This window comes from Convolutriloba macropyga, chromosome 13 (assembly GCF_964194025.1).
Source record: "Convolutriloba macropyga chromosome 13, txConMacr16.3, whole genome shotgun sequence".
NCBI lineage: Eukaryota > Metazoa > Xenacoelomorpha > Acoela > Convolutidae > Convolutriloba > Convolutriloba macropyga.
Genome location: NC_134480.1, coordinates 22,449,499 through 22,475,277, shown reverse-complemented (window position 1 = coordinate 22,475,277; position 25,779 = coordinate 22,449,499). Strand labels below are relative to the sequence as shown.

Here is a 25,779-nt window from a genome sequence, read left to right as displayed (position 1 = left end):
ATGAAGAATTTAGACAAGAGATTATAAATTTTGTTAGAGATAAAAAGAATTAGACCTTGAATTGATTTTAGATAAGAGATGTAAAACTAATACACTCAATACGTTAGGAAATAAATATTTAGAAGAGTGTTTCACATCTAAAGATAATACTAAAGATTTAATCGAAATCATGGTTAAATTTTACCCCGCGAATTGATTCGGTAAATGTTAAAGTTTACCCTATTATAAATGCTTTTAAAATGTTTAGAGTGTAACTATAAATATGGAAACATTGCTGTTTTAAAATATCATTATGAATCATGTCATAAAGATAAAACTGATAAATGTATATGTGGTAATATAATACTAAGTGGTATTTGTGCTAATAATTTTTCTCCATGGGGTTGTTCTTTAAAAAATGAATCTAGTTCTAGTTCTAGCTCTAGTTCTAGTTCAAGTTCTAGCTATAGCCCTAGTTCAAGTTCTTGTACTAGTTCTAGCTCTAGTTCTGGTTCTGGTTCTGATTCTGGTTCTGGTTCTACTTCTATAAGATCCTAACCCTAACCCCAACCCTAACTTTAACCCCAACCCTAACTTTAACCCCAACCCTGACTTTAACCTTAACCCTAACCCTAACCCTAACCCTAACCCTAACCTTAACCCAGAAGTCTTAATTAGAAGTTGTAATAAACGTAATTATGTAAAACCACTAACTGACTTTGATGAGAGTAAGTATACATGTAGAAGTTGTACTTCAGCTAAAGTTAATTGTCCATATTGTACTTCTGTTGTGAGATATGATGGGATAAGAGCTCATGTAAAAAAACAACATCCAGATGTAGAATTAACCAGAGGATTTAGTAGAAGCTTATTAGATAAAAGACAAAGTCCTAGAGCTGTAAGTCCTTTAGTTATTGTCCAAACAGAGGAAAGTTGTTCATGTAAAAACTATAATTTTGTATCATTTCTTATTAATAATGGAATAAAGATAGAAAAAGTAAAAGAAAATATAAATTTATTGAAGAGTATAGATAATTTGAAATAAAAGTATAAAAAAATATAAAAAATATCAAAAAAGAGGGAATCACTCTTTAAGAGCGAAAAGGAGCGATCTTTCTATTGGGGGATCACTCCGAATAAGAGTGAATCGCTCTTAAAGAGTGAAATGTAAATTTTGCTTTGATTTTTTGATTTTTTGTTTTCTTTTTGATTTTTATTGATTTTTTATTCGAATAGAGAGCTAATATATAGTAGTGGAAAAATTAAGGGATCCAGTAAGCAGTAAAATTTGGCCCGATTCGACATGCGCGATTAGCGTTAGGAGAAAGGGACAAATTTTACTGGTGGCTGGATCCCTTGTTTTTTCCACTACTGTTATTTCACCAAAAATGGCACAACATTTAATTTTTCTGGTCCACTTTGAGTATGTTTATCAGAGGTAGAAAACTAGAAACCGCTGACATACTCTACTTAAACTCCAAAAAAGAGCTAATTTCAATTTCTAGATTGAAGAACGTTAGCTGCAGACAAGAGAAAAAAATTCGACAAAATCGCATGTTTCCTGTATTCATTTTAATTGAACAATTTATTTTGTTAATTTCTTATTAAAATATTTATTATTAAAAGCTCTCCCTTTCACTCTTATTTTTTACGCGTCGTACTGTTGAGATATTCCCTTATTATATCACCCTCCATTTTAGAACTATCTGAGCTACGCAAAAATCTGCACGAGCACGAGCCATATTGTTTTCATTATTTTAATTATTAATCAATATAGACTGGACTGTTCAACACATCACACCATGATTAATAGCTGATATTGAGATTAAAACTTTCGGGTTGTGAAGAAATATGCACCTAATAATATTAAGAATCGTCCATTTTTAAATTAAATCCCAAATTATTTCCTCAAAATTTTTAAAACTTATATGATGATTTTGAAGTAGAAACTTTGACTACATTGAGCTGCAGCTCGAAAAAGGAGTTCACCTTTATTTTTATCAATAAAATTCTGGGAAAATTTTATTTCTCGCACTTTTAATTTCCGACCAGCCGGAGTTACGATAACCAATGTAAATCATTATACTGAATCACAGCAAGTTATAGTCTGTATTTATTCGGATTCGTGAACACTATAATTGAGATAAACAGAATTAGTGCTCATTTTTACCGATACACTTGATTTGCTATGATTCAGTAGTTAATTACTATGGCTGGTAACTCCTACCAGATTTGCTAATGGAAAATGTGGAATTCACAGTCGTTGGATCATATTGACAAATTGCATCGAGAGGCCACTTATAAGGACTTCATCTACCAGACTAAAGTTCTCTCTCAAGGAAGACACAGAACTGTCCAATCTCCTCCATTTTTATTCGACTTTGAAAAGACAACCGGTCTGTCCCTCAAATGTCGGGTGACTAAAGGTAAAATGGCAAAATTAGAATAAAACCATTTTCAAGAGAGATAATTTTTGAATTAGCCCTTTGCGTCTAAGAATCTTTGCGTTTTATTCTTAAGACGATCACTTATATGACAATTACAGAAGTCAATGCACAAAAAATTGCCTGATGTAAACTGAAAATTTTTTTAAAAAATTTGCTTGTGTTGGCCAATTTTTAGCAAAATTTAAACACTTATATTATTCTACGGCAATTGTTTCACAAAACCGTTAATAGACGTTGGGACTTTTTTTCAAATTGCCCTTTAATTTTTTGCTTTCGTAATCCCCCCTCAATTATATATTAGAATTTTATATTTTAGTGTCCTTCCCACTAACTTTGGTGACCAAATATCTATTAAGAATTTAGCATTTTTCCTAGATTTTTGGCGTCTTGTAAAAAATTGTTCAATTTTCAGGCAGATTAAGAAAATCGAATTATTTTTTTATCATCGTATTTGAAAACTTTTTTCAAAGAATTTTTGAAAATGACGTAAATATTCCCTTTAATTTCTACCTTCATAGAAAGCAAATTCGCATCAGGAAAAATAAACAAAGATACTATTTACTTAACGAAAAATTAACAACAGAACCCAATTTTTGAGCCCGGGATCATAACTTATCCTTTTGCAGACACAAATGTGGATCTTAACAACAAACTAGACTCGCTATCGTCTATTGACACTCTCCTATAAATCTAATTGAATTGTAATGGGGTCCTTAGAAGCATCTATCCAAACAAAGATATCAGCTCATTAAAGAATCAAATCAAAAAAATTCAGCACACAAAGGTTATCACCACACACTTTAAACTATACTTGCGTTTGGCACTTAAATTTTTTTCCAGTCTTAGCATACTTATACTCATTTAAGATTATTGTATGTACTTTTTCTCCCTTTCAATAAGCAAATCAACGATGGCTCCCACACACAACACATACTCACACACACACACACACACAAACACAACACACACACACACATACACACACACATACACACCCAAACACACAGACACATACAAGAAATAAGCCCATCCTGTACGGGGTAATTTGCTCTTCAAGATTCAATGAAATTCAATTCAATGTATCATTTTAAAAGAGATCTAAGCTGTTCACGTTATTTTCAATTTTGGCGCTCAAGAGATTTTTTTGCAGGATTGGCGTTCATAACAATAAGTTTGAAAATGTTGAATTTCTTAAGAGTTTGGCTTCAAACGGAAAAACATCAGAAACTTTATGGGCAAATGCAGCCAATCAAGCAAGTGATCAAACGTCATAATCAGATTTAAAAATCGACGTTATTGTAAAATCGTTGTATTTGCAGCAATTTTGAGAAAAATTAATTTTTAGTAGAGGAATCAAAATTTTAATTTTATATTACAATAACTAAGTGAAGAAAATTAGAAAATGTATAATCAGGATGAGGTCCGTGGCCAAAAACATGTATTAGTCAGACCAACGTGGGTTGCAAACGGCAGGGTTCACACTAAACAGACCGAAAAATTTATTGGCCAGACCTAACAGACCCAAGGTCAAACAATTCAACCCAGCATTGCATGGCCAGATCATAGATCTGTGACCTCATCCTGTCTACATAAGATCATTTTTTTGTTAAACGCAGGATTGCATAAACGTAGTTTTCAAGAAAAAAAGAGGGACTAGCCGAAACTTCAGTGAAAAGATACGGAAGTGTAAACGGAATTCCCCTCGATGACCCCGCAAAGTACTTGAAGGCTGTGACGAAGAAACGTGAAAAGATGAAACAAGCAAAGCGATTGAAATACGTCGACGAATTTGGAAACGAAATTATCTGCGCAGAACCTGAAGAGAAAATTTCTGATTTGAACTTGAAAACGAATTCGTCTGTTTCTCAAAAAATTGACGGTTATTCGCCAATGCTTAATAAAACTTCGACAATAATTTTGACAAATCCAGGCTATGTTAGTTTGAAAAAATTGCACGTCAGAAACAATAAATTTGATAAATTATTTTGAAATTAAACGAATTGAACCAACTTCTTTATATGCATTAACGAGGTAAATTTTTACAGATCCGATAAAAGATGAAGAATTTGTTCCAGCAGTAAACACACGTAATCTGCAGAGGCACCTGGAACATTGGAAAATTACGACTTCGTACATACTCAGTCGAAAAGTTGTTAGAATTTAACTAAAACTTCAGAATCCCGGTTCGAGGTGTCAGCGGATATAGGATGATTTTTTTTGAAATGCTCTTACATGTTAAAATTGTAAGAAGTGAGCTTAATGCGTTGAACACCTGATTCGAAAAATTGAATGTTCAGAAAAAAAATATTTTCAACAACATTCAATATATTTTTTTAGCAAAACTTAGCATAAATCCTCAATAGAATCAAAACTTTCAAAAATTTCATAAGAGAAACGCTTTCAGCATATTTCTTAAATAGCTTTAGCAACATAAAATTAACGCCGTCTTAGTTCAAACCTTACAAATATCCAATACTTCAATAAATCAACACATGCGCAATAAATCAGCCAATGCGCTAGAAAATGTTTGCATAAAAAATGATTTAAAAATTTTCATTACATTCAGATAATTCTGAAAATTTGATACTTCAAAGCTGGAATTTTGTTCTGATAGTGCCACAGTCTGATTTTGTCATGTAGTTCAGAACAAATTCAGAGAAACTAGGTTGTTCTGATTTTTTACTCTGATCAGCCTAATTTTTGACATGATCATGATACTTGGCAGTCCAAAATTCAGAACAAAAGTTATCATGATTCAGCGCTGAAAAAATAATTTAGTGCAGTCCGAGTTACTACACAATCTAGGCCTGTCTCTAATATATTTCACTAATAAAATAAAAAATATAACTAAAGGTATTCTTAAACTCAACTCACTAGAATGACACTCCTATTAGCACCCTCCTTTCAGTTTCAAAACCTTAACAGTTTTGGGGAGATTTAGTCAACAAGTGCGTAAGAACCAAGCCGGCGTAGAGCTCTGAAACCACGTTGATGCAAGGACCGTTGTGTGAGGAAGCTAGCTTTCTATTATATCAAGAAAGCGAACAATCATATAAGAGATCAAAGGTATTCATAATTTTTTGAACTTGGTGACTTTTCAATGAAAAGCATAATTTTCTGCTTTGTTTCATTATTTGATTAAAACTTTTCTTTGAGGACAAACTTAGCATGAGATAAATAGTAATCATCATTTAGGTATAAACTAAATTCCAATAATGAAGTTTTCGTTAAAAAAAATTTGAAGTTACTATTGGCGTTACTAAATAACGTTAAACACAAACAAATTAAATTTATGGTACAAAAGCTATTTAGTGAGTAATTAAAAAAAACCAGATTATTTTTCAACACAAATCATCATACTAGATACCAGTTTCCTCACATGTACTTTGGTCAACTTATTCGAATTGTCAAATAGGAATTTTATAGTCGTTTCTTCCATTGTAACATTTGCAACTGCTATTTATCAGAAAACACAAATTATGAAATTACAAAAAAAAATTTAATGAAACTGTTAAAAGGGAAATCGATCTATATAAAGTTTAGATTAAGACATTTTTTTGAAGAACGAAAAACAGTAACAAATTTGTTATCTACTTCGTGGCGCTTCTTCCTGTTTTTGAAGCAATAATCAATTAAAAGCAATAGCTAGACTTTTTACATCATTACATCAAAATTGTAAGTTTGATAGGTAAATAATAACAAATAATTGTGGTTTTGTGTAATTGCAGCAGTACATCATTAGGCCACAGTGGCCCATTCTCAGCTACAATTTTTCTTCTTATTATCATTATCAGGGTGCTTACTAATTGTTCCGACCCCCACTTTATTGGGGAGGGAGGAACTATATACTCAACTGGTTTTATTTTGTTCAGAAAATTTTGGCCGATGGATATATTCATCGTAGAAAGTTGTGAGTGGTATCATTAGAAAGCACCTAAATCCTAAAATATGGAATTAAAAAGATTTTTTTAAATTTCTTCTTTTACAGGGAGTTGTCGAGGTTTAAATTTTTGGGAATATTCAACAGTTTTTATTCACATTTTGAGTAATTTTCGCTAAAATTTGGCTCAACATGATTTTTGCTAACATAATTTAAAATTTGTTAGATATTCAATGATAGAGTGCTAATGTTTTCATAAATGATAAAACAGCGTTGCTGAATTGTTTGATTGAAGTTTTTTGGCTCACATTTTTGACAAAATTTTCAAAATTCGCAGTTATTTCACCAAAAATGGCACAACATTTAATTTTTCTGGTCCACTTTGAGTATGTTTGTCAGAGGTAGAAAACTAGAAACCGCTGACATAATCTACTTAAACTCCAAAAAAGAGCTAATTTCAACTTCTAGATTGAAGAATGTTAGCTGCAGACAAGAGAAAAAAATTCAACAAAATCGCATGTTTCCTGTATTTATTTTAATTGAACAATTTATTTTGTTAACTTCTTACTATCAAACGCCATACGCAATTGATTTATAAAGAGCAATTATGAGTGAGAATGAAGAGTCTACCCGCGATCCAGATGTTGGAAAACGGCTTTGAAAATTTGTCTGATCACTAACTAATGAAATATCAGATAATAATACGTGAATGCGTAAACATTTAAATTAAAAAGAAAGAAAATATGTAAAAATTTTTTTAATTTAAAAACTTATTTATAAATAACACAAATTAAGTACAAGCCTGCTAAATAAAAGTACATAAATAATGAAAAGTTATTTAACTGCAAGGCAAATCTTTAATTTAACCAACTGCGAAGGTCATTTACAAATTCCAATCAAACAGTGTTCTCTGTTGTGCGAATATCAACATAGAGTTGTCATATTTCTACGTGAAGCTTTGAAAAACTCAAAAGACTGATAGGAATTCAAAAAATTCAAGTTTTTAACAAGACTTTTTGTCTCGGAAAGTTTACAATAGCCTTACAGTTTTGTGGATAGAGCGTATTGCACAACAAATATCATGATATGTTGATTAACGGGTCAAGAATTTAACGCTCAAAACTTCTAAGGAAAGTAAAATTGCGGTCGATGCAATGCCTGGTTGCAAGAATTGCGGTTTTTAGCGCAGAAATCGATGAAAGTGGAGAAAATTATTTTCACCGGTAAAAACATCCTACATCAGTTCACCGGTAAAAAAATCACATCAAATCTCTTTGCAAAGAATTTTCCATGATTTCTGTTTTTAGCGGTGATTCTTTTCAGTGCCCGAAGTTGCTAATTTTGCAACATTTCAACCGTAAAAATTACAAAAATTACAAAATTTCAACGCAAATGTTCTCCATAATTTGGAGTGAATCTTATTCAAATTCAAAAAACACATCAATGAAGTAAGTGACAAGTGGCGAAGTGGAAAAAGTGGCCGACATGCAGAAGATCAGAGGTTTGAAACCAAGTACGGTAAATTTAGGTGAATGATGTATTTGAACGGGGAAAATTCTTTTAAATGGTGTAAAAATAAAAAAAAATTACAGCTGAAACAACTATATTAAGAGGAAGCAACAACATTGAAAACTAACTAAAGTAATTAATTTTGTCTTATTTACCATTTAGGATTTCCGAATTCCAGTTTAAGTTTTTTCTCAAGCTTATCTAGTTTTCTTTTTTGTCCTATGGTTTTAGAGGAAGAATATTAATCTAAGACGGATGATAGTTAATATCAAACGCCAAACTCAATTGATTTAAAAAGAGCAATTATGAGTGAGAATGAAGAGTCTACCCGAGTTCCAGAAAATGTTGGAAAATGGCTTTGAACAATGATCTGATTACTAACTAATGAAATATCTTAACAATACGTATATGCGTCAACATTGAAATTAAATTGAAATGAAAATATCTAAGAGTTTTTATAAAAAAATTAAAAACTGAATCATAATAACACAAAATAAGTACAAGTTTGCAAAATAAAAATACATTAATAAATGAAAAGTTACTTAACTGCAAGTAAAATCTTTTAATGCTTTTAGTGAACCACATTGTCCAAAATAAACAGCTGCCGATAAAAAATAAGTAAGACAAAAACCAATTATTTAAAAAAACTAATTTTTCCAATCTTATTTTTAAAAATAAGAGGCGATGAACAGATGTGAGAAATACTACTGTTATAAAGCACTACGGTGTCAAAGCAAAGTCAGATTAGAGATGAAGATTTTTGAAACCCTCAAAAATGATTTTCCATTAAATTACAAAGGACTGATTGGTCATTTGCTCTGGCAAATAATGTTCTCTACCAGAAAACCATGCAGTTTGAAAATAAAATTTTTTCCAAAGATTAGATGCGCTTCCAAAGTCAATTTTGTGAAATAAATCTTTTTTAATTGCAGGAGTGGGCCTACAATGCGCATTGCTTTAGTTTGCATTTCCTTTTGCTTCCCATTGATCAATAGACATTTTTTACAAAACCATTGAATAAATCCATAATAACATTAGCGCCGTGTAAGCGCTAACCTTATTCAAATCCAACGCATCAAAAAGCTACAAAAATAGGCTTGTTTTACAATTTTGCATTGCAATCCAACCTAAATTTTTAAATATCACAACTTTCAGTACTTTTCTTACCAGAACTCACACTCTAGACGCAAATTAAACACTTTGGATAAGTTGAAGCTCAGTGCTAGCTGTACTCAGTACAGAAATAGAGCATATAACATGATGCTTCTGCGTTCTTGGGAGAAACAAATATATTAACATGATTATTAATCTAAGACGCTTGATACGTAATATGAAATCTCAAACGCAAATGATTTAAAAAAGATCAAATATGAGTGAGATTGAAGAGTTTACCCGCCATGCAGATGCTGAAAAATGGCTTTAAAAATTTATTTGATTACTAACTAATGAAATATTAGATAACGTTACGTGAATGCTTAAACATCGAAATTAGCAATTAAAATGAAATGAAAATACCTAAGAGTTTTGTTTTAAAAAATTAAAAACTGAATCATAATAACACAAAATAATTACAAATCTGCTAAATAAAAATACATTAAATAATGAAAAGTTACATAACTGCAAGGCAAATCTTTATTTTAACCACCTTCGAAGATCAGTTACAAATTTCGACCATACAGTTGTTTCTGTTGGACGAATATCAACAAATAGCTGTCCGATTTTCACGTGAATCGTTGAAAAACTCAATAGACTGATAGGAAATTAGAAAAACTCAAGTTTTTAACAAGACTTTTTTGTCTCTGAAAGTTTACAACAGCCTAACAGTTTTGTGGATATGGCATAATGCAAATAAATATCATAATTTGTTTGTTAACGGGTCAAAAATATAAGGCTCAAAACTGCTAAGGAAATTAGAACTGCGGTCGATGCAATGACAGGTTGCAAGAATTGGGGGTTTAGCGCAAAAATCAATGAAAGCGGGAAAAAAACACTTTCAACGGTGAAAACCTCACATCTTACGTCAACTCACCGTTAAAAAAAATCACGGCAAATCTCTTTGCATAGAAATTTTCAAAATTTTGGTTTTTAGCGGTGAATTTTTTTGCAGTGCTCAAAATTGCTGATCTCGCAAAATTGTACGCCTAAAAATTGCAAAAAAAATTCAACGCAAATTGGAGTGAGTCTTAATCAAATTAAAAAAGATTTCATTGAAGTAAGTGACAAGTGGCGAAGTGGAAGAAGTGGCTGACATGCTGGAGATCAGAGTTTTGAAACCAAGTACGATAGATTTAAGGTGAATGGGGTAATCGAATAGGGTAGATTCTTCTGAATGGGGTAAAAAATAAGAAATTGCAAATCTTTCAAAAGTTCACCGCTTTCATTGCAATCGTCAATTAAAGATTAAAAAAATTGGCATTGGCTTGAAAAATGTGATTAACATCAAGTGAAGGAACCCAAAATAATCAAGGTAACATAAAAAATCATGAAAAAAACAAATTGCTAAAAAGATTTGCTCAGAGGGTGCCGTAGTATTTGTACTTGATCGGAAAAAAACTCTTTTGTCTTTCTAATTAGATACAGAGTAATTTAAAGCGATATCATGCAAAGGTTATTCTGAGATTTCTTAAATATTCAAGGAGAGAAAAAGGGATCATAAAATTCTAAAGTACGTGCTCAAAATTTTAAAATCAACTGAGCGAACTGAACAATTAAGACAATGAGGACAAAACTAGTGCATTCGCATATCTTTCTGAATTGGTTTCACAACACACCAGATATAAACCTAGACAAATATTTTTTTGCGCACAGCAAAGTTGTTCAACACCTTTAGGGAACCACAAGATCCAAAAGAAGCGGCTGCGATAAAAAGAGGATAAAAACCGATTATTTAAAAAATTAATTTTTCCAATCATTTGTTTTAAAATAATAGGCGACAAAGAGATGTGAGAAGTACTACTGTTATAAAGCACTAACGTGTCAAAGCAAAGTCAGATTGGAGAAAGATTTTTGAAACCCTCAAAAATGATTGTCCATTAAATTACAGAGGACTGATTGGTCATTTGCTTTCGCAATTCATGTTATATCGAAAAAACTTTCCAGTCCGAAAACAAAAAAAATTCCGAAAAATCAGGTGCGCTTCCACAGACAATTATGTGAAAAAAAATCATTTTTTTATTGCAGGAGCGGGCCTACAAAGCGCGTTCTATTAGTTTGCATTTCCTTTTGTTTCCCATTGATCATTTGACATTTTTTACAAAATAATTGCTTAAATCCATAATAACATTAGCGCCGCGTGAGCGCTAACCTTAAACAAATCCAATGCATCAAGAAAGCTACAAAAATTTTGCAAGTTTTACAATTTTGAATGACTTTCCAACCTAAATTATTTAAGGTCACAACTTGCAGTAGTTTTCTTACCAGAACTCACATTCTTGACGCAAATTAAAAACTTTGGATAAGTTGAAACTCAGTGCTAGCTGTACTCAGTACAGAAATAGAGTTTATAAAGTGATGCATTCTGCGTTCTTGAGAGATAAACAAATATAATAAAACGAGGCCAGCTTTGAAAACTAACTACAATAATTAATTTGGTCATTTTAACCATTTATTAGTTCCGAATTCCAGTGTAAGTGTTTTCTCGAGCTTAATAAGTTATCTTTTTCATCCTATGATATCAGAGGAAAAACATTAATCTAAAACAGATGATAGGTATTATCAAACGCCAAAAGCAATTGATTTAAAAAGAACAATTATGAGTGAGAATGAAGAGTCTACCCGAGATCCAGATGTTGGAAAATGGCTTTGAAAAATTATCTGATTACTAACTAATGAAATATCAGATAACGTTCTTTGAATGCGTAAACATTGAAATTGAAAGAAAATGGAAATGCAAAAAAATTCAAAAAATAAAAAACTGATTCTTAATATCACGAATTAAGTACAAACATGCTAAATAAAAGTACATCAAATAGAGAAGAATGTCTTAGCCGCAAGGCAAACATTTCGTTTAACATTCAGAGGCCCTCATTTAGAAACTCAGATGCGCTTGCACAGAAAAATATGAGAACTGGATTATTTCTTTTTGTATGAGCGGATTGACAATACGCAATCTAATAGTTCGCAATTCCGTTTTGTTTCGCATTGATCGATACAAATTTTGATAGGCAGTCGACCCTGTAAGAAGTTTATCAGACGCAACACATGCATTTGCTCTCATTTATTTTTGGTTTGTTTTCTTCATTGTCAGTCGCTATTAACCTTCCGTCACTTGAAGCGGCCGCGAATTTCATTTCCAATTTCACTAAATTTGTTCTTCATGCTTAAGAATGCATGACCATTCTTGATTGTATATAATTGTTAAACTTTCTTTCTTTCTCTTTTCACAACACATTAGTTGTATCTCTCTTCTCAGAACGGAGCAAGCTGGTTGAGCGTATATTTTTGAATCAAAAGATTCGTGTAGAAAATACTTTTACTAATTTGACAGTAGATTAAAATTAATCAAATTGTGGCTTAAATAAAATGTTTACAGCTTATCGCAGTCAGCTGCAAGAAATGCTAGAAAACTTAACGGAATAAACTCTTAACAGCATAAACAATAAAAATATCCGCTCTAATAAAGAAAAATCAGCAAACTCAACTAAATAAAGTTGAAATGCCAAATGATAGAGAAAATGTTTCGCTGTTGTACCTCAGAGGGAGCAGAGTAAGCCATAAAATTACAAGTAACAATCAAAACTGCCAGATTGAAAACATATCAGAGCCATGTAGTCAAGCGAAATAGCTAGATATATCCACAACGCAAGAACTTCGGATGTTTTTAAACCAATCGATACGTGTTAGAATATGGATCAAACTAAAGTCTTAAACTTAGTGAGAATTAGAAAGAAAGTTTAACTTACCAGATTAGAAGGACAAAAGCAAATTGATTTTAATCAGAGAATTTATATAAATGAATTATCAAAAAATTGTGCTTAGAATCAATATTCGGTTCAAATTGGTGAATCTATATAACTAATATTAGAGTGAGAATATTTGATGTAAAATCTTCCCAGCATGTATTGAATGATTATGATACCACCGGAGATGTGAACGAATTTTTAGAAAAGTATAAATGGATACCATCTACGGTACCCCCTGCGACTAATTGCTGGGCAAATTTGCAGAAGCAAACCATATTGGGTAACCCTTGCGACCCCCACTGTAAATCATGGTGCTAAGATTAGTTTTGTATCTTGAATTTCTCGCATTGATAATGGGTACATATACAGCTGATTTTTGAGCCTTTTTTCATACCCAAAATCAAATCACCGTCTTGATCTAACAATCATATCTCTTCTGTAAATCTCTAATTTCTACTGTAAAACATCATTCTTGTTATTCTCTCATTTTGAAAAATTACATTTCTACTTAGTTAAAAACGCTTGCGAAAACCTATGCGAAAACCCAGTTTTGTTCCGCTCGCGAAAACCCATAACCCAACAGGTTATGGGCCCAAAAATTTTCTAAGTCATAAAACTAACTTCTAAAACAAAACCAATTATGACAGTCATAATCCTTTGATGCATAGTACGTTTTCTTTTCACAACAGTTTTGCCTGCTGAAACTACGATGGATCAACGGACAGTGAAGCTGCTGAACTACACGGGAAAAGCACAAGACTTTCCAATCTGGAGCACAAGATTTGTGGCAATGATGCAGACGAAGGGACTCTACAAATCACTATTTGGGACAAATGAGCAACCCAATGATTCTGCACCACTAGCCAATGGGGTGAGCAAGGATGAAAAAAAGAACCACAAGGTGCTGAAGGATTCAAATGAGAAGGAAACTGCAGACATCAAGGAGAAACGGAACAAAGTGTGGTGCCATCTGGCACTGACTCTAGATGCAAAAACCCTCAAGCTGATGAGACATGACTTTGTGGGAGATAACGGCATCGGAGATGGAGAAAAGTCTTGGAAGTTTTTGCAAGAGATATTTCAGAGTGTGGAGACGCTGACAGTGGTGACTTTGATTGCACAGCTTGCTCGACTGCAGCTCGAGGATGCTGAGGATTTAGATAGCTTCTTCATCAGAGGACAGGAGTAGCTCACAAGGCTACAAGAAGCAGGGGAAGCAGTCTCAGAGACCCTCTACAACGCCTTGGTCCTCAATGGTCTGCCAATGAGGTATGAAAGTTTTGATATACAGTAATGCTTTAACCACGAAAAACCAGCTTGTACAGGAAGGCAACAAACTTCACAGAGTTGAGAAAAAGGCTGCAGAACTCCCATGAGAGCACAGCACGGAGGCACAAGGGACAAAGTGATTCAGTGGCACTGGCAGTGAAGAGTGACTTCAAGAAGGGACCCAGGAGAGAAAACTGCTTTGTGTGTGGGATCCCTGGACACTTTGCCAAGGCCTGCAGGAGGAAGGAGAGAGCACAATGCAGAAAGTGTGGCAAGAAAGGTCACCTAGACATGGCATGCAAGAGACAAAGAGATGGAGGCAAACATGAGTCAGTGGCAATGGGTCCAACATTGGCTTCACCAGACGAAGAATACTGGGCAGCTCTAATGCAGTGGAAGACAGCAGGCATGCTAGTGGACAGTGATTGTACAGATCACATAGTGACGAACATCAACGCGTTCCTGGACTTTGTGCCAATTCAATCAGTGGTCAGAAATCCCAAACCTATTCTTCAAACCTCTTTTCAGTCTCAAGATGTACGGAGTGGAGACATAGCTTCACTTTCGAGAAAGGAAATAGCTGCATGAAACTCCAGAAGGGAACTCGGTTAAACTAAAACAAGAAAATGATTTGTTTTACTTACCTTGCAGCGTTCTAGAATTCAAGATGAGTTCCAAAAGCGTGAAAATTGACAGTGCAAGGAAGTGGCACATACGCTTGGGTCATTTGAATCAACCGGATGTGGTCAGGAATGCACCAGAGACAGTGGGGCAACTCGATGATGTATGCAATGTGCGCGAATTGGCCAAGATCACAAAGACTCCAGTACCATGACTGGCAGAGACCCAAGCAGATGAGAAGCTGGATAGGGTGTTCACAGACGTGATGGGACTTTTCAGAGTAGAGTCACTGTCAGGGTTCCGGTTCTGCAATGTGTTTGCAGACCAGTACACGAAGTTTATGTTTGTGAACTTGCTTAAGGCAAAGAGTGAAGCACTGGCCAGCCTGAAGAAGTTTGTTCTCAGTGTGGGGACGCCCATGAAGTTGAGACAAGACAATGTGAAAGAGTTCCTCTCAGAGCAGTTCAAGATGTACTGTTTATATGCGGGCATTCCACAGGAGAAGACCATACCAGAGACGCCGCAACAGAATGGGTAAGCTTAGAGGTGCAGCAGGACACTGCTGGAGATGGCAAGATGCTTGCTCATTGGCTCGGCACTTCCCAAGATGATATGGGAAGCAGCAATTCTCCATGCAATAAGGACCAAGAACTTGGTTGTGAGACGAGAAGAAAAATGCCCAGCAGAGCTGAAGCGAGGTATAAAACATAAGCTTTCAATTAGTAAACTATCTATTTTTGGTTGCAGAGTCTACATGAGGAAGCGGGAAAGAGATGTCAGCAAACTTGAACCCAAGGCACTGGGAGGAAAGTTTGTTGAATACACTGAAGGAGACAACGGATACCTGGTCTACCTACCCAACACACGCAAGGTTGTCGCAGTTCAAGATGTGATCAACAAGGAGTCCAAAAGGGGCTCAATCCCTGACAACACAGAGACGCCCGACCTACTAGATGAGGGGTCACAGCAACTGGGTATCTGGCACCCAGATGATGGTCATCAAGACGATGGCAACAAAGAAGAGCAGGGCACATCTACGGCAATAAAGGAAGAGTGGGATGACCCAGAGAACGTAAACACTCAAGAAATGACACTGAGACGAGATGCCTCAGATGTTGAGGAAGTAGCACTGGATGAAGAATCTACTTCAACAAGAGGGAGTCTCAGAGACTCTGAGTCCATGAAAGACACTGAAACGGAGGACTTCTCACAGACAGTTGGCTTCTTTGAAGAGGCACTGGAGCAAGCGGACAGTGCAGAGCCCAGACAAGGGACACGAGCAAGGAATGTTCCGCAATTTTTTGAAGAAGTGAGGACCCATCTTGCTGTGACTGAGGACGACTACGTGGAACCCAGAACAGTTTACGAAGCCAAGCAAGGTGACGATTGGAACCAATGGCACCGGGTAATGAAGGACGAGGTCAAGGCACGCCAAGACAACGAGAATTGGAACCTAGTGAGACCACCCACAGACAGGGACGTCATACCGGGCAAATGCGTCTACAAAGTCAAATTGGGACCCAGTGGTCAAGTGGACAAAAACAAAGCACGCTATGTGGCAAAGGTTTCAAACAGTTGGAAGGACTGGACTACTTTGAGACTTTTGCGCCTACCTGTGAGCCGGCCATTCAGCATTCTACTTCAACTATCAGCGAAACAGGGCCATGTGATGCACCAGTTTAATGTCAAAACGGCTTTCCTGCGCTCAACAATAGAGGAAGAAGTGTATCTTGAACAGCCACAGCAGTTTGTAAAACAAGAATCAGATGGGGAGAAGTTAGTATGTCGACTGAATGAATCAATTTATGGTTTGAAACAAGCAGCTAACAACTGGTATAAGGAACTGGCAAACTTCCTACTGAGACAGGGGTTCACCAGAAGAGGGAATGGCCATTGCTTGTTCTCAAGAGCAGAGACAGAGGGTCACACTTTCATTTTGGTCTGGGTTGACGACATCATATTGGCATCAAGGAGCATGACAGTGATCTCCGATGTCAAAAAGGCACTCGAAGCAACATTTCACATGGAAGACTGAGGGAGATTACACTGGTTTCTGGGTCTAAGAATCAGACGAGAAGAGAGCAAAGTCACAGTTAACCAAGAACGCTACATAGAAACAATGCTTGAGTTGTTTCAAATGGATCAATGCAAATCCTCAGGAACTCCAGCTGATTTGAACTTGAAACTTCAGACAGCACAGAACGGAGACGAAGAAGTGGACCAGAGGATCTAGAGAAACTTGGTTGGGTCACTCCTGTGTCTGGCCAAACAGACGAGGCCAGACATCATGTTCACAGTCAACATTCTGTCCAGACGCATGAAAGCACCTACCAATCAACACTGGATATGTGGAAAAAGACTTCTGCGATATCTTCAAGGTTCAAAAGGTTTAAAACTTACTTACCCAAAAGACGCTAGTTATGATTTAGTGGGGGGAAAAGATGCAGACTGGTCTGGTGACGTGAACGACAGAAAGTCAACGACGGGCTGCTACTTCAAGCTCAACGGACGTGGCGCAGCACTCAGCTGGGGTGTCAAAAAGCAGGCCACAGTTGCTCTTTCTCCATCAGAAGCAGAATATCAGGGCATGGCAGCAGCAGTTCAAAAAGAATTTTATCTGAAACAACTTCTGGAGGATTTTGGCATCCAACAGAAACATCCAATAGCAATTGGAGAGGACAACCAGAGTTGCATCAAATTTTGCCAAAACCCAGTCATGCACAAGAGTAGCAAACACATTGAGACAAAATTTCGCTTCATTCGGGACCAGACAGAAAATGGGACTATTTCAATTCATTTACTGAATTGTTCCTACTGAAAAAATGGCAGCGGACATCTTCGCGAAACTTTTACGCGTATCGAAGGTGGAAACTTTCAGAACTGTTTTGATGGGAACAGACTCTACGCAATCAGCTCAAGTCTGAATGGGGGTGTTAGAAAAACGATCAAACTATAGTCTTAAACTTAGTGAGAATTAGAAAGAAAGTTTAACTTACCAGATTAGAAAGACAAAAGCAAATTCATTTTAATCAGAGAATTTATATAAATGAATTATCAAGAAATTGTGCTTAGAATCAATATTCGGTTCAAATTGGTGAATCTATATAACTAATAATAGAGTGAGATTATTTGATTTAAAATCTTCCCAGCATGTATTGAATGATTATGATACCACCGGAGATGTGAACGAATTTTTAGAAAAGTGTAAATGGATACCATCTATGGTACCCCCTGCGACTAATTGCTGGGAAATTTGCAGAAGCAAACCATATTGGGTAACCCTTGCGACCCCCACTGTAAATCATGGTGCTAAGATTAGTTTTGTATCTTGACTTTCTCGCATTGATAATGGGTATATATACAGCTGATTTTTGAGCCTTTTTTCATACCCAAAATCAAATCACCGTCTTGATCTAACAATCATATCTCTCCTGTAAATCTCTAATTTCTACTGTAAAACATCATTCTTGTTATTCTCTCATTTTGAAAAATTACTTTTCCTACTTAGTTAAAAACGCTTTTTATTCCGCTTGCGAAAACCCATAACCCAACAATACGAATGCTAGTGCAAACAGAAGTTGCGGCTATCTGCATGAACTGGAGGCTTAAAAATTACTCTTTAGAGTATGTGCAGAGTGTCTCCGACCAATCCGTGGACGTGATATGTTCGAATTGCTTAGATCTGCAGGCACTTCCAATTTTTACTTATGAAGGTAAATCCTTGTCCTATTAAAACTACAGTTGCAGAGTTTTTTTCGATTCTACTTAATTTTATTAAAAGGTCACGGCATCTACTGTCTAATCAAAATTGTACCAAAAACCAGCCGCACCAAAACAGTCAGAAAAAAAGACGAATTAAGTTGAACCTGCGCGAAAAAAATGTGCCTATCAAAACCTGTTTTTTCAGATTTCAACCAAAGAAGTTGAAATTTTTGTGAAGATGAATAAATCGGTGCCTGCGAAAAACATCAAAGAGCTCACATTGATACGTGCATCAATTCAATCTCTAAAATTTTAAATCAAACGCGTCGCAAAACAAAGCTTGCTGTGTATAGATGGACCTCTCTTGTAAGTAAACTGCATCATAAAAGGCTCGTCCCTTTAAGTTTTGTTAATAAAACTCAATCAACTAAAAATCACTTCTTCTTAATGGTCCGAATAGGTTTTTCCATCAGCGTATAATGAATGCCAGTATAGGAAAAGAAAGTAAATGTGTGATTGTTTGATGTACGTTTTCGATTGTCCGACCAATTTACAGAAACATGATGTCCGCACCAAAATATCAAAAAAATTGCTGAAACCCAAATTGACTTGTTTTTGCCCTGTTGTTTTTTTGTCCCTCATAATAAGCAGTAACACTTTCATCTTTAGTAGGTAAATATACAAAAAATCACAATTTGTTCTCAGGACATGTTCTCGAAAATGAACAAATGATACCAAATCTATCTGACTCGTGTCATTCACACGCTTTCTTAAGAAAAACGTAAAATATCTCTCGGGTGATCAACATGAGCCTCATTTTAATGCAATCAACAGACAAATTTTTAACCTACAATGTCCATTTTAAAGTGGCAATCGCTACGCGATCATCATCTTTCATTACTCAATTTTAGTTTTATCTCTCTTTCCAGAACTGAGCAAGGTGATTTAGCGTATATAATCGATTCAAATAATTCGCGTAGAAAATCTTCTAACTAATTTGACAACTGATTAATATTAATCAAATCGGCACCCACATAAAGTGTTTACGGCTTAGAACAGTCAGCTGCTGGAGACGCTAGAAAACTGCAAAGGAGATTGACTCTACGAGAATGAAAACAATCAAAAAAATCTGCTGTTAGAAAGATAAACCAACAAACTCAACTAAATTAAAATGGAAGTGCCAAATGATAGATAAACTGTTTCGTTGTCGTACCTCAGGGCGGGGAGCGAAGGAAAAGGTAAAGTCAACAGTAAAAATGAAAGGGGCCATATTGAAAACCTATCAGCACAACACTTGATGGAGCTAGAACTTCTGAGAAACCAAAACACAAGTTTTGATAGAAATAACTTCTTTTTGTTAACTAAACAATGCGGCAAATCCAAAGAAATTTTCCCCGGTAACTATAAAGTTTAAACATATGACTTTAATAGTGAGAAAAAAGAAAAGCTACCTTTTGGGAATTTTTGATCGTAAACACGCTTCACAATGAACTTCAAGGAAAAATTTTGCATGACGCCTCTGACGAGCATTGCGGGTTGCGAATTGAAATAACTTTGGAATGTATGCCAGAATCATGAACAGTAAATGGTTTCTCCGAATGCATTAAATGCCTCAACTAATGTAGGTAAACTCCGGAGTTGTTCCTTAAACACGAACTTCAACCGAAAACAAAACCAAACACAGGTAAAAGAAGAACAATGGCAGGAATTGCGGTCAGAAATTGTCACAAATAAATGGTTGCAAATACTGTAATGTTCGAATTTCAGAAACAAAATTTGCCCCAATTGGTGCAAAAAAATCATTCTGAGAAATTTCACATGAAAATAGAGAAATATAAAGATCCAAAGAAAATCGTAAAACTGTAAATGCTGTCTATCACAATGATGGTCACGCAAATGGAAATAGTCTCTTTTCTTGTCTAGTCACGAAACACAATTCGGCTCAAATTATGATAGCTCTGTTGACAATTATGTGAAAACGTTCTTCAGCTCTCAATCGAAAAAATATGGGTCGTTGAACATTTATATTCAACTTGGGAATACGGAGGTAAAAAAAGATGTTTTTCATTAACTCAGATTTGCAGTCACCACAATTTGTCGCTAATGAAGTTAAATCAATCTTATTAAAGCTACAGTTGCGAAGTTTTTTTGTTTTAAGTCATCTCATCTTTTGTCTAATCAAAACTGCACCGAAAGAACCATAATACTATAATACCAGAAAGAAAGAGGAATTAAGTTTATCCTTTTCGAAAAATGTGGCCTTCAAAAATTGTCTCTCCTATCTCAGCCAAAAAAGCTTCAAAAATGTGAAGCCAGATAATTGAAAAATATGTTGAAAAAAATAACTCGCAGCCTGGGAAAATGTATCAAATATGGCTCACATTGAAATGGACATTAACTCAACCTCTAATATTTAAAATCATACGCGTCGAGTAACAACCCCAGTCGATTTCGAATGGTTATCTTGCAAGATAACCATTTTTCTGCCAGAATCTTACAAGATAACCCTTTTTTCTGCCAGAATCTTACAAGATAACCCTTTTTTCTGCCAGAATCTTACAAGATAACCCTTTTTTCTACCAGAATTTTACAAGATAACCCTTTTTTCTGCCAGAATCTTACAAGATAACCCTTTTTTCTGCCAGAATCTTACAAGATAACCTTTTTTTCTGCCAGAATCTTACAAGATAACCCTTTTTTCTGCCAGAATTTTACAAGATAACCCTTTTTTCTGCCAGAATCTTACAAGATAACCCTTTTTTCTGCCAGAATATTACAAGATAGCCATTTTTTCTGCCAGAATTTTACAAGATAACCCTTTTTTTAAAGTACTTCCTACAGCTAAAAAGCTTTCTGTTCATAGATGGACATGTAATTTACGTCAACTCATATAGCCCTATTGTTTTTCGCCCCTCATAAAAACTTAAATGTTTTTGTTTAATAGCATTAAACTCACCCACAAAATTCCACTCATTCTCAGGGCATGTTTCCCACATTGCCAAATTTATCTGATTTACGTCGTCCACACTCCTTTTTGTGTTTTTACATTTTTACATTTTTCTAGTATGATTATCGAGAAAGTAGTTTTAAAGCAATTAGCAGACGAATTGCATCTGCAACTTATAATGTTCATTATAACGCGGCCGTTGCTAAGCCATACAAATGTCATACTTCATGCTCAGGTTTAGGCGCCCAAGAGAACCATAAAGAGTAGAAAAGAGACATTAACTGTAACCATGTTGTATATGAATTTTTAAATCCTCTTGGGAGAAATATGTTTGAAGAGTTTAGTACCTATAGAAGTATTGTAGCCTACTCATTATTTTTTTTACCATAGTACTCTCCTCAATTCCACAAGAACAACATTTCTACGAAATAGAAAATATACTTCTAACGCGTTAGATTGACTGACCGTCATTCCGCCTAAGATTTTAACATGCTCATCCTTGTCTTCTATGCATCCTGACATTCCAATTTAGTTTTGAGAACGTAAAATATAGCGCCTGGTAAGAATCCAAAATTTGTAAATCTTGTCCCAAACTTCAAATGATACTAAAATTGTCGTCTTCGTAACGAAGAAAACCACATTGATGCTGTTGGAACTATGGAAATTGAAAAACAAAATCACGTTTTTTTTTCAGCTTGTAATTCCAACAATTCAGGTTTTACTATTAGCTAATAGAAAGAACCTATTGAGATTTCGTGGAAGAAACTAAGACGTGTTTTGGTGGGTGAGAATAAAGGTTTATTAGAGTTATTACATGTGTTTCTATAGTACTGATATTCTCTGATTTGGTCCTTCATCTTTGATGAGATGCAAGTATCTGGTCACAGTAGCACGTCTTATGGTGTGTAATTATATTATTCCTTGACAGTCCCTTCAAAATACTATCCGAAGATACAGTATATTATCAAAGAGATACTGTACAGGCACCAATACTAGTATGGTCTCTTCTAAGATCTTATTAGCCGTTTGTCTTTTCTCTAAATGAAGAATAATATTTGGTACTGTTAGCTCAATTAACGTCAAACAATGAAATCACTAGAAAAGTCGCGTTTTCAGGGAAGAGTAAATTAGTATTTAAGAATCTAAGAAGTACCTATCACAAACAAAGAATTAAATATATTCAACATTTATCAATCAATTAAATTGTTCTTTAACAGATTAAATGATTTCAAGTCTTTTTTGGATGTCAGTCGCAACTGGCTCCAAACTTTTGAAAATCACGGCATAACAAGAATTTTTTGTTTAGAACAAGGTCGCCCTTCTATTCAAACAACAAGCCAGACATGATCAGACACAAGTGGTCAAGTAATGCTGCAATTATAGCAAATAAATTTGAACAAGAAATTGTAAAGATTGTCTCCCTTGAAGCAGATTTTAGCAGCAGATTTGCTAATGTTCTGCTAAAAATTATATACACAGTTCGAAAACCAATTCAGTTAGCTTACGAACAAATCGTTAATTAATTTCCTTTTACATGAAGTATTTTTATTAAGTGAAAAACTGATTGAAGAATGAACTGTTATTAAGTGAAAAACCAAATTTTCAAATAACCAATTAGTCTGAAAGTAGAGGTTGTCAATGATATCTCCTTAACCACAAATGCTTGTGAGATAAAATTTCACTGGGTTATAAACGTTAGGTAGGCCTACTCTACTATCTGATGTAAGAATAAACAACACTGGGTAAACTGCATTGGTTGGGCTACCTTTTATATTTAATACCCAATCTTAATACACGGGCGAAATACAAAGTATTGTATTTCTTTGTAGCCAAGTTCTCAGATTTACCAATCAGGAAACTGGAGTCAGCCAAGGCAACTGGTAAAGGAATGATACAAGAACGAATAGTTTATCTGCTCTGTAACTCTACCTATTAAAACTTCGTTCCGCAATGTGAAAATTTGAAAATTTCAAGGTCAATTCTTTTTTCAATAAGTCAGAGTAAAGTTAGGCTGCACAATCAATGATACAATCTACAGAAACAAGACATGATAACAAGTAATTTACCGCTCAAGAAAGTGTGCTTCAATACGCACTGTATGTCAATTTAATGTAACCAAAATTGCAAATTTTAACTGACTTTTGGTAGTTTTTCAATCTCTATTTATACTGCCGTACATGTCAAAATTGCATCTCTGATTAGTTGTAGATTATTAGGTTGCAAGGTTATCTAAATACACTGAGGTTGGTGTTCGGGAATTCGTATACGGTGCCCCGCACTCTCTGAATTGTCATGAAAATCGCAAAATTCATCGAGTCTAGCTAACCAAGTTGGGTATCTCTTGCTCCATTTGAGCTAAATTCGTATGATTGTGAACACTTGAATACGTGGCAATAATAGCGTAGTTCAAGTTTGAGTTTTAGTTTAACTTCATGTATGACGATTACGTACTAATAATAGTCACCGAACATAAGTGTTGAACAAAGTGAACAAATCCGTACGGCTTCAGTATAATGTAACATTAAATTTCGCTTGTCATGCTATTTAGCTCTAAGGCTTGAAATGGCCTTGAAGCGCAGTTCTGTTCTGTCATTGAGTTAGTATGCTCAGCCTCCACATCGCCAGCCCTGTTTTTCATCGCGAAAACATCTTTTCCAGGTAGTACAGCCACCTTCACTACTGGTCTCTTGTACACTCCGTTGCTCGTTTGAACTATCGCTGATTGAAACACACCGTCAGACCCATCGATGGTCTTCCTTACTCAACCTAGATTGTAATATACACGCCTGTCGCTGTCTTTGATCAACCAAACAAGATCGCCTTCTTTAAGGGTTTCATTCGCCGTAGATCACCATTTTTGTCGAATATTCAGAGTTGGCAGATATTCCTTACGAAATCTGTCCCATGTGAGATTTGCAAAGGCTTGAGTTTGTCAAAAGAGCTTTCGATTACCGACAAATTGTTCTGCGCACGGTAGATGAGGTAGGCAAACGTTCTTGTTGCCAAGCAAGAAAGGATTGGGGGTCAAAGCTTCTAGGTCATTAACGTCTGAACTGACTGGAGTCAACGGTCTTGCGTTCAATGTCTGCTCTACAATACACATCGTCGTTGAAAGAGCGTTCTCGGTGACTAATGTGTTCCCCAACACTGCATACATTGCTTTCTTGCAACTTCTCATCAACTGTTCACATACTCCTCCAAAGTGGGGTGCTGCGAGTGGGTTGAAATTCCATCTGATTCCTCGCTGAATTAGATGTTCCTCGATACCTTTTTTAATACATGCAGCAACGTACTCTGCAAACTCTCTTTCAGCTCCAACAAAATTTGTCCCGTTGTCACTGACGATCGTACTTGGTTTGCCCCTTCGCGCAATGAAGCTCATTATTGCATTGAGACAACTATCTGTGTCCAACTGGGTACAACTTCTATATGCACCGCTCTCATATTCAGACATGTGAAAAGACAACACCATCGCTTTTCATTCCTCCGCCCAATCTTCACAATGAAAAGACCAAAGTAGTCAACTCCAACATTTGTAAAGGCTGTTGAAGCATCTAACCGCTCTTCAGGTAGATCGGCCATTACTGGTGCTACAGTTTGTGCTCTGCCTTTTCTGCAGGTAACACACTTGTTCTTGATTGATCTTAAGGCGTTTTGTATGCCTAAGGTCCACATCTTCTGCTGAACGATGTCTCTTACATGCTTATTGCCTTCGTGTTGATTGTCCTTGTGATCATTTTGCAAGAAAATTTCAACCGCATGATGTTTCCAATGTAGCAAAATTGGATGCTTTGCATTGAAGTCCTATTGACTTTTGCCTATTCTGCCTTTGGCTCGAATAAGTCCTTCTTCATCTAGAAAGGGCGAGAACTGTAGGATTTCGCTGCCTTTTGGACTTTCTTTTCAGCTCTGGGAGGTTTCATCTCTTCACCAAACTGTTCTTGCTGTAGTAGCTTGAGGATTGTTGCTTTTGCTTTTTCTCTTGCTTCAATGATGACTACGAGTGTTGCTGGTTTGTGTTTCTTAAATGCTCACTGTATGTATTCCACTGTATTCAACAGTCTGTTGAGGTTACTGAACCGTTCCCAATGAATAACAGCTTTCTTTTCTTCAGCCAGTAAATTGAAGACTGATGAGGGTATATTCTCTTCATCTGACGCAATGTTAGGTTCACTTGCTCTGGCCATTCACTTTCTGGTCTTTTCAACCAATCCGGCCCAGTGAGCCACTCACTTCTCTTCAGTTCTTCAAAGTTGATCGCTCTAGTGCCAATGTCCGCTAGGCTGTTGACACCGCTCACATGTATCCACTGTGAAACATCAGTTGTATCTAGTATCTCAGCCTCTCGATTGGCCGCAAACACTTGTTGTTTACGATGGTTACGATAGGAACTGTGTATCCACTGCAGTACCGTAGTTGAGTCTGACCAAAAACTGCAACTATTTATCTTCACTTCATGTTCCGTGACTATCTGTTCTTTCAACCTCACTGCCATGGCTGCCGCTTGCAATTCCAATCACGGTA

General features: G+C 35.6%; 1 long non-coding RNA gene across 1 annotated transcript; it reads left to right on the top strand.

The window, feature by feature from the left end:
- The first annotated feature begins 1,908 nt into the window (after positions 1-1,908).
- Positions 1,909-4,435, top strand: LOC142351999 (uncharacterized). The gene is made up of 3 exons (XR_012760989.1): positions 1,909-2,051; positions 2,177-2,375; positions 4,096-4,435. It is a non-coding gene; the product is annotated as an uncharacterized LOC142351999 (long non-coding RNA).
- The last annotated feature ends 21,344 nt before the right edge of the window (positions 4,436-25,779 follow it).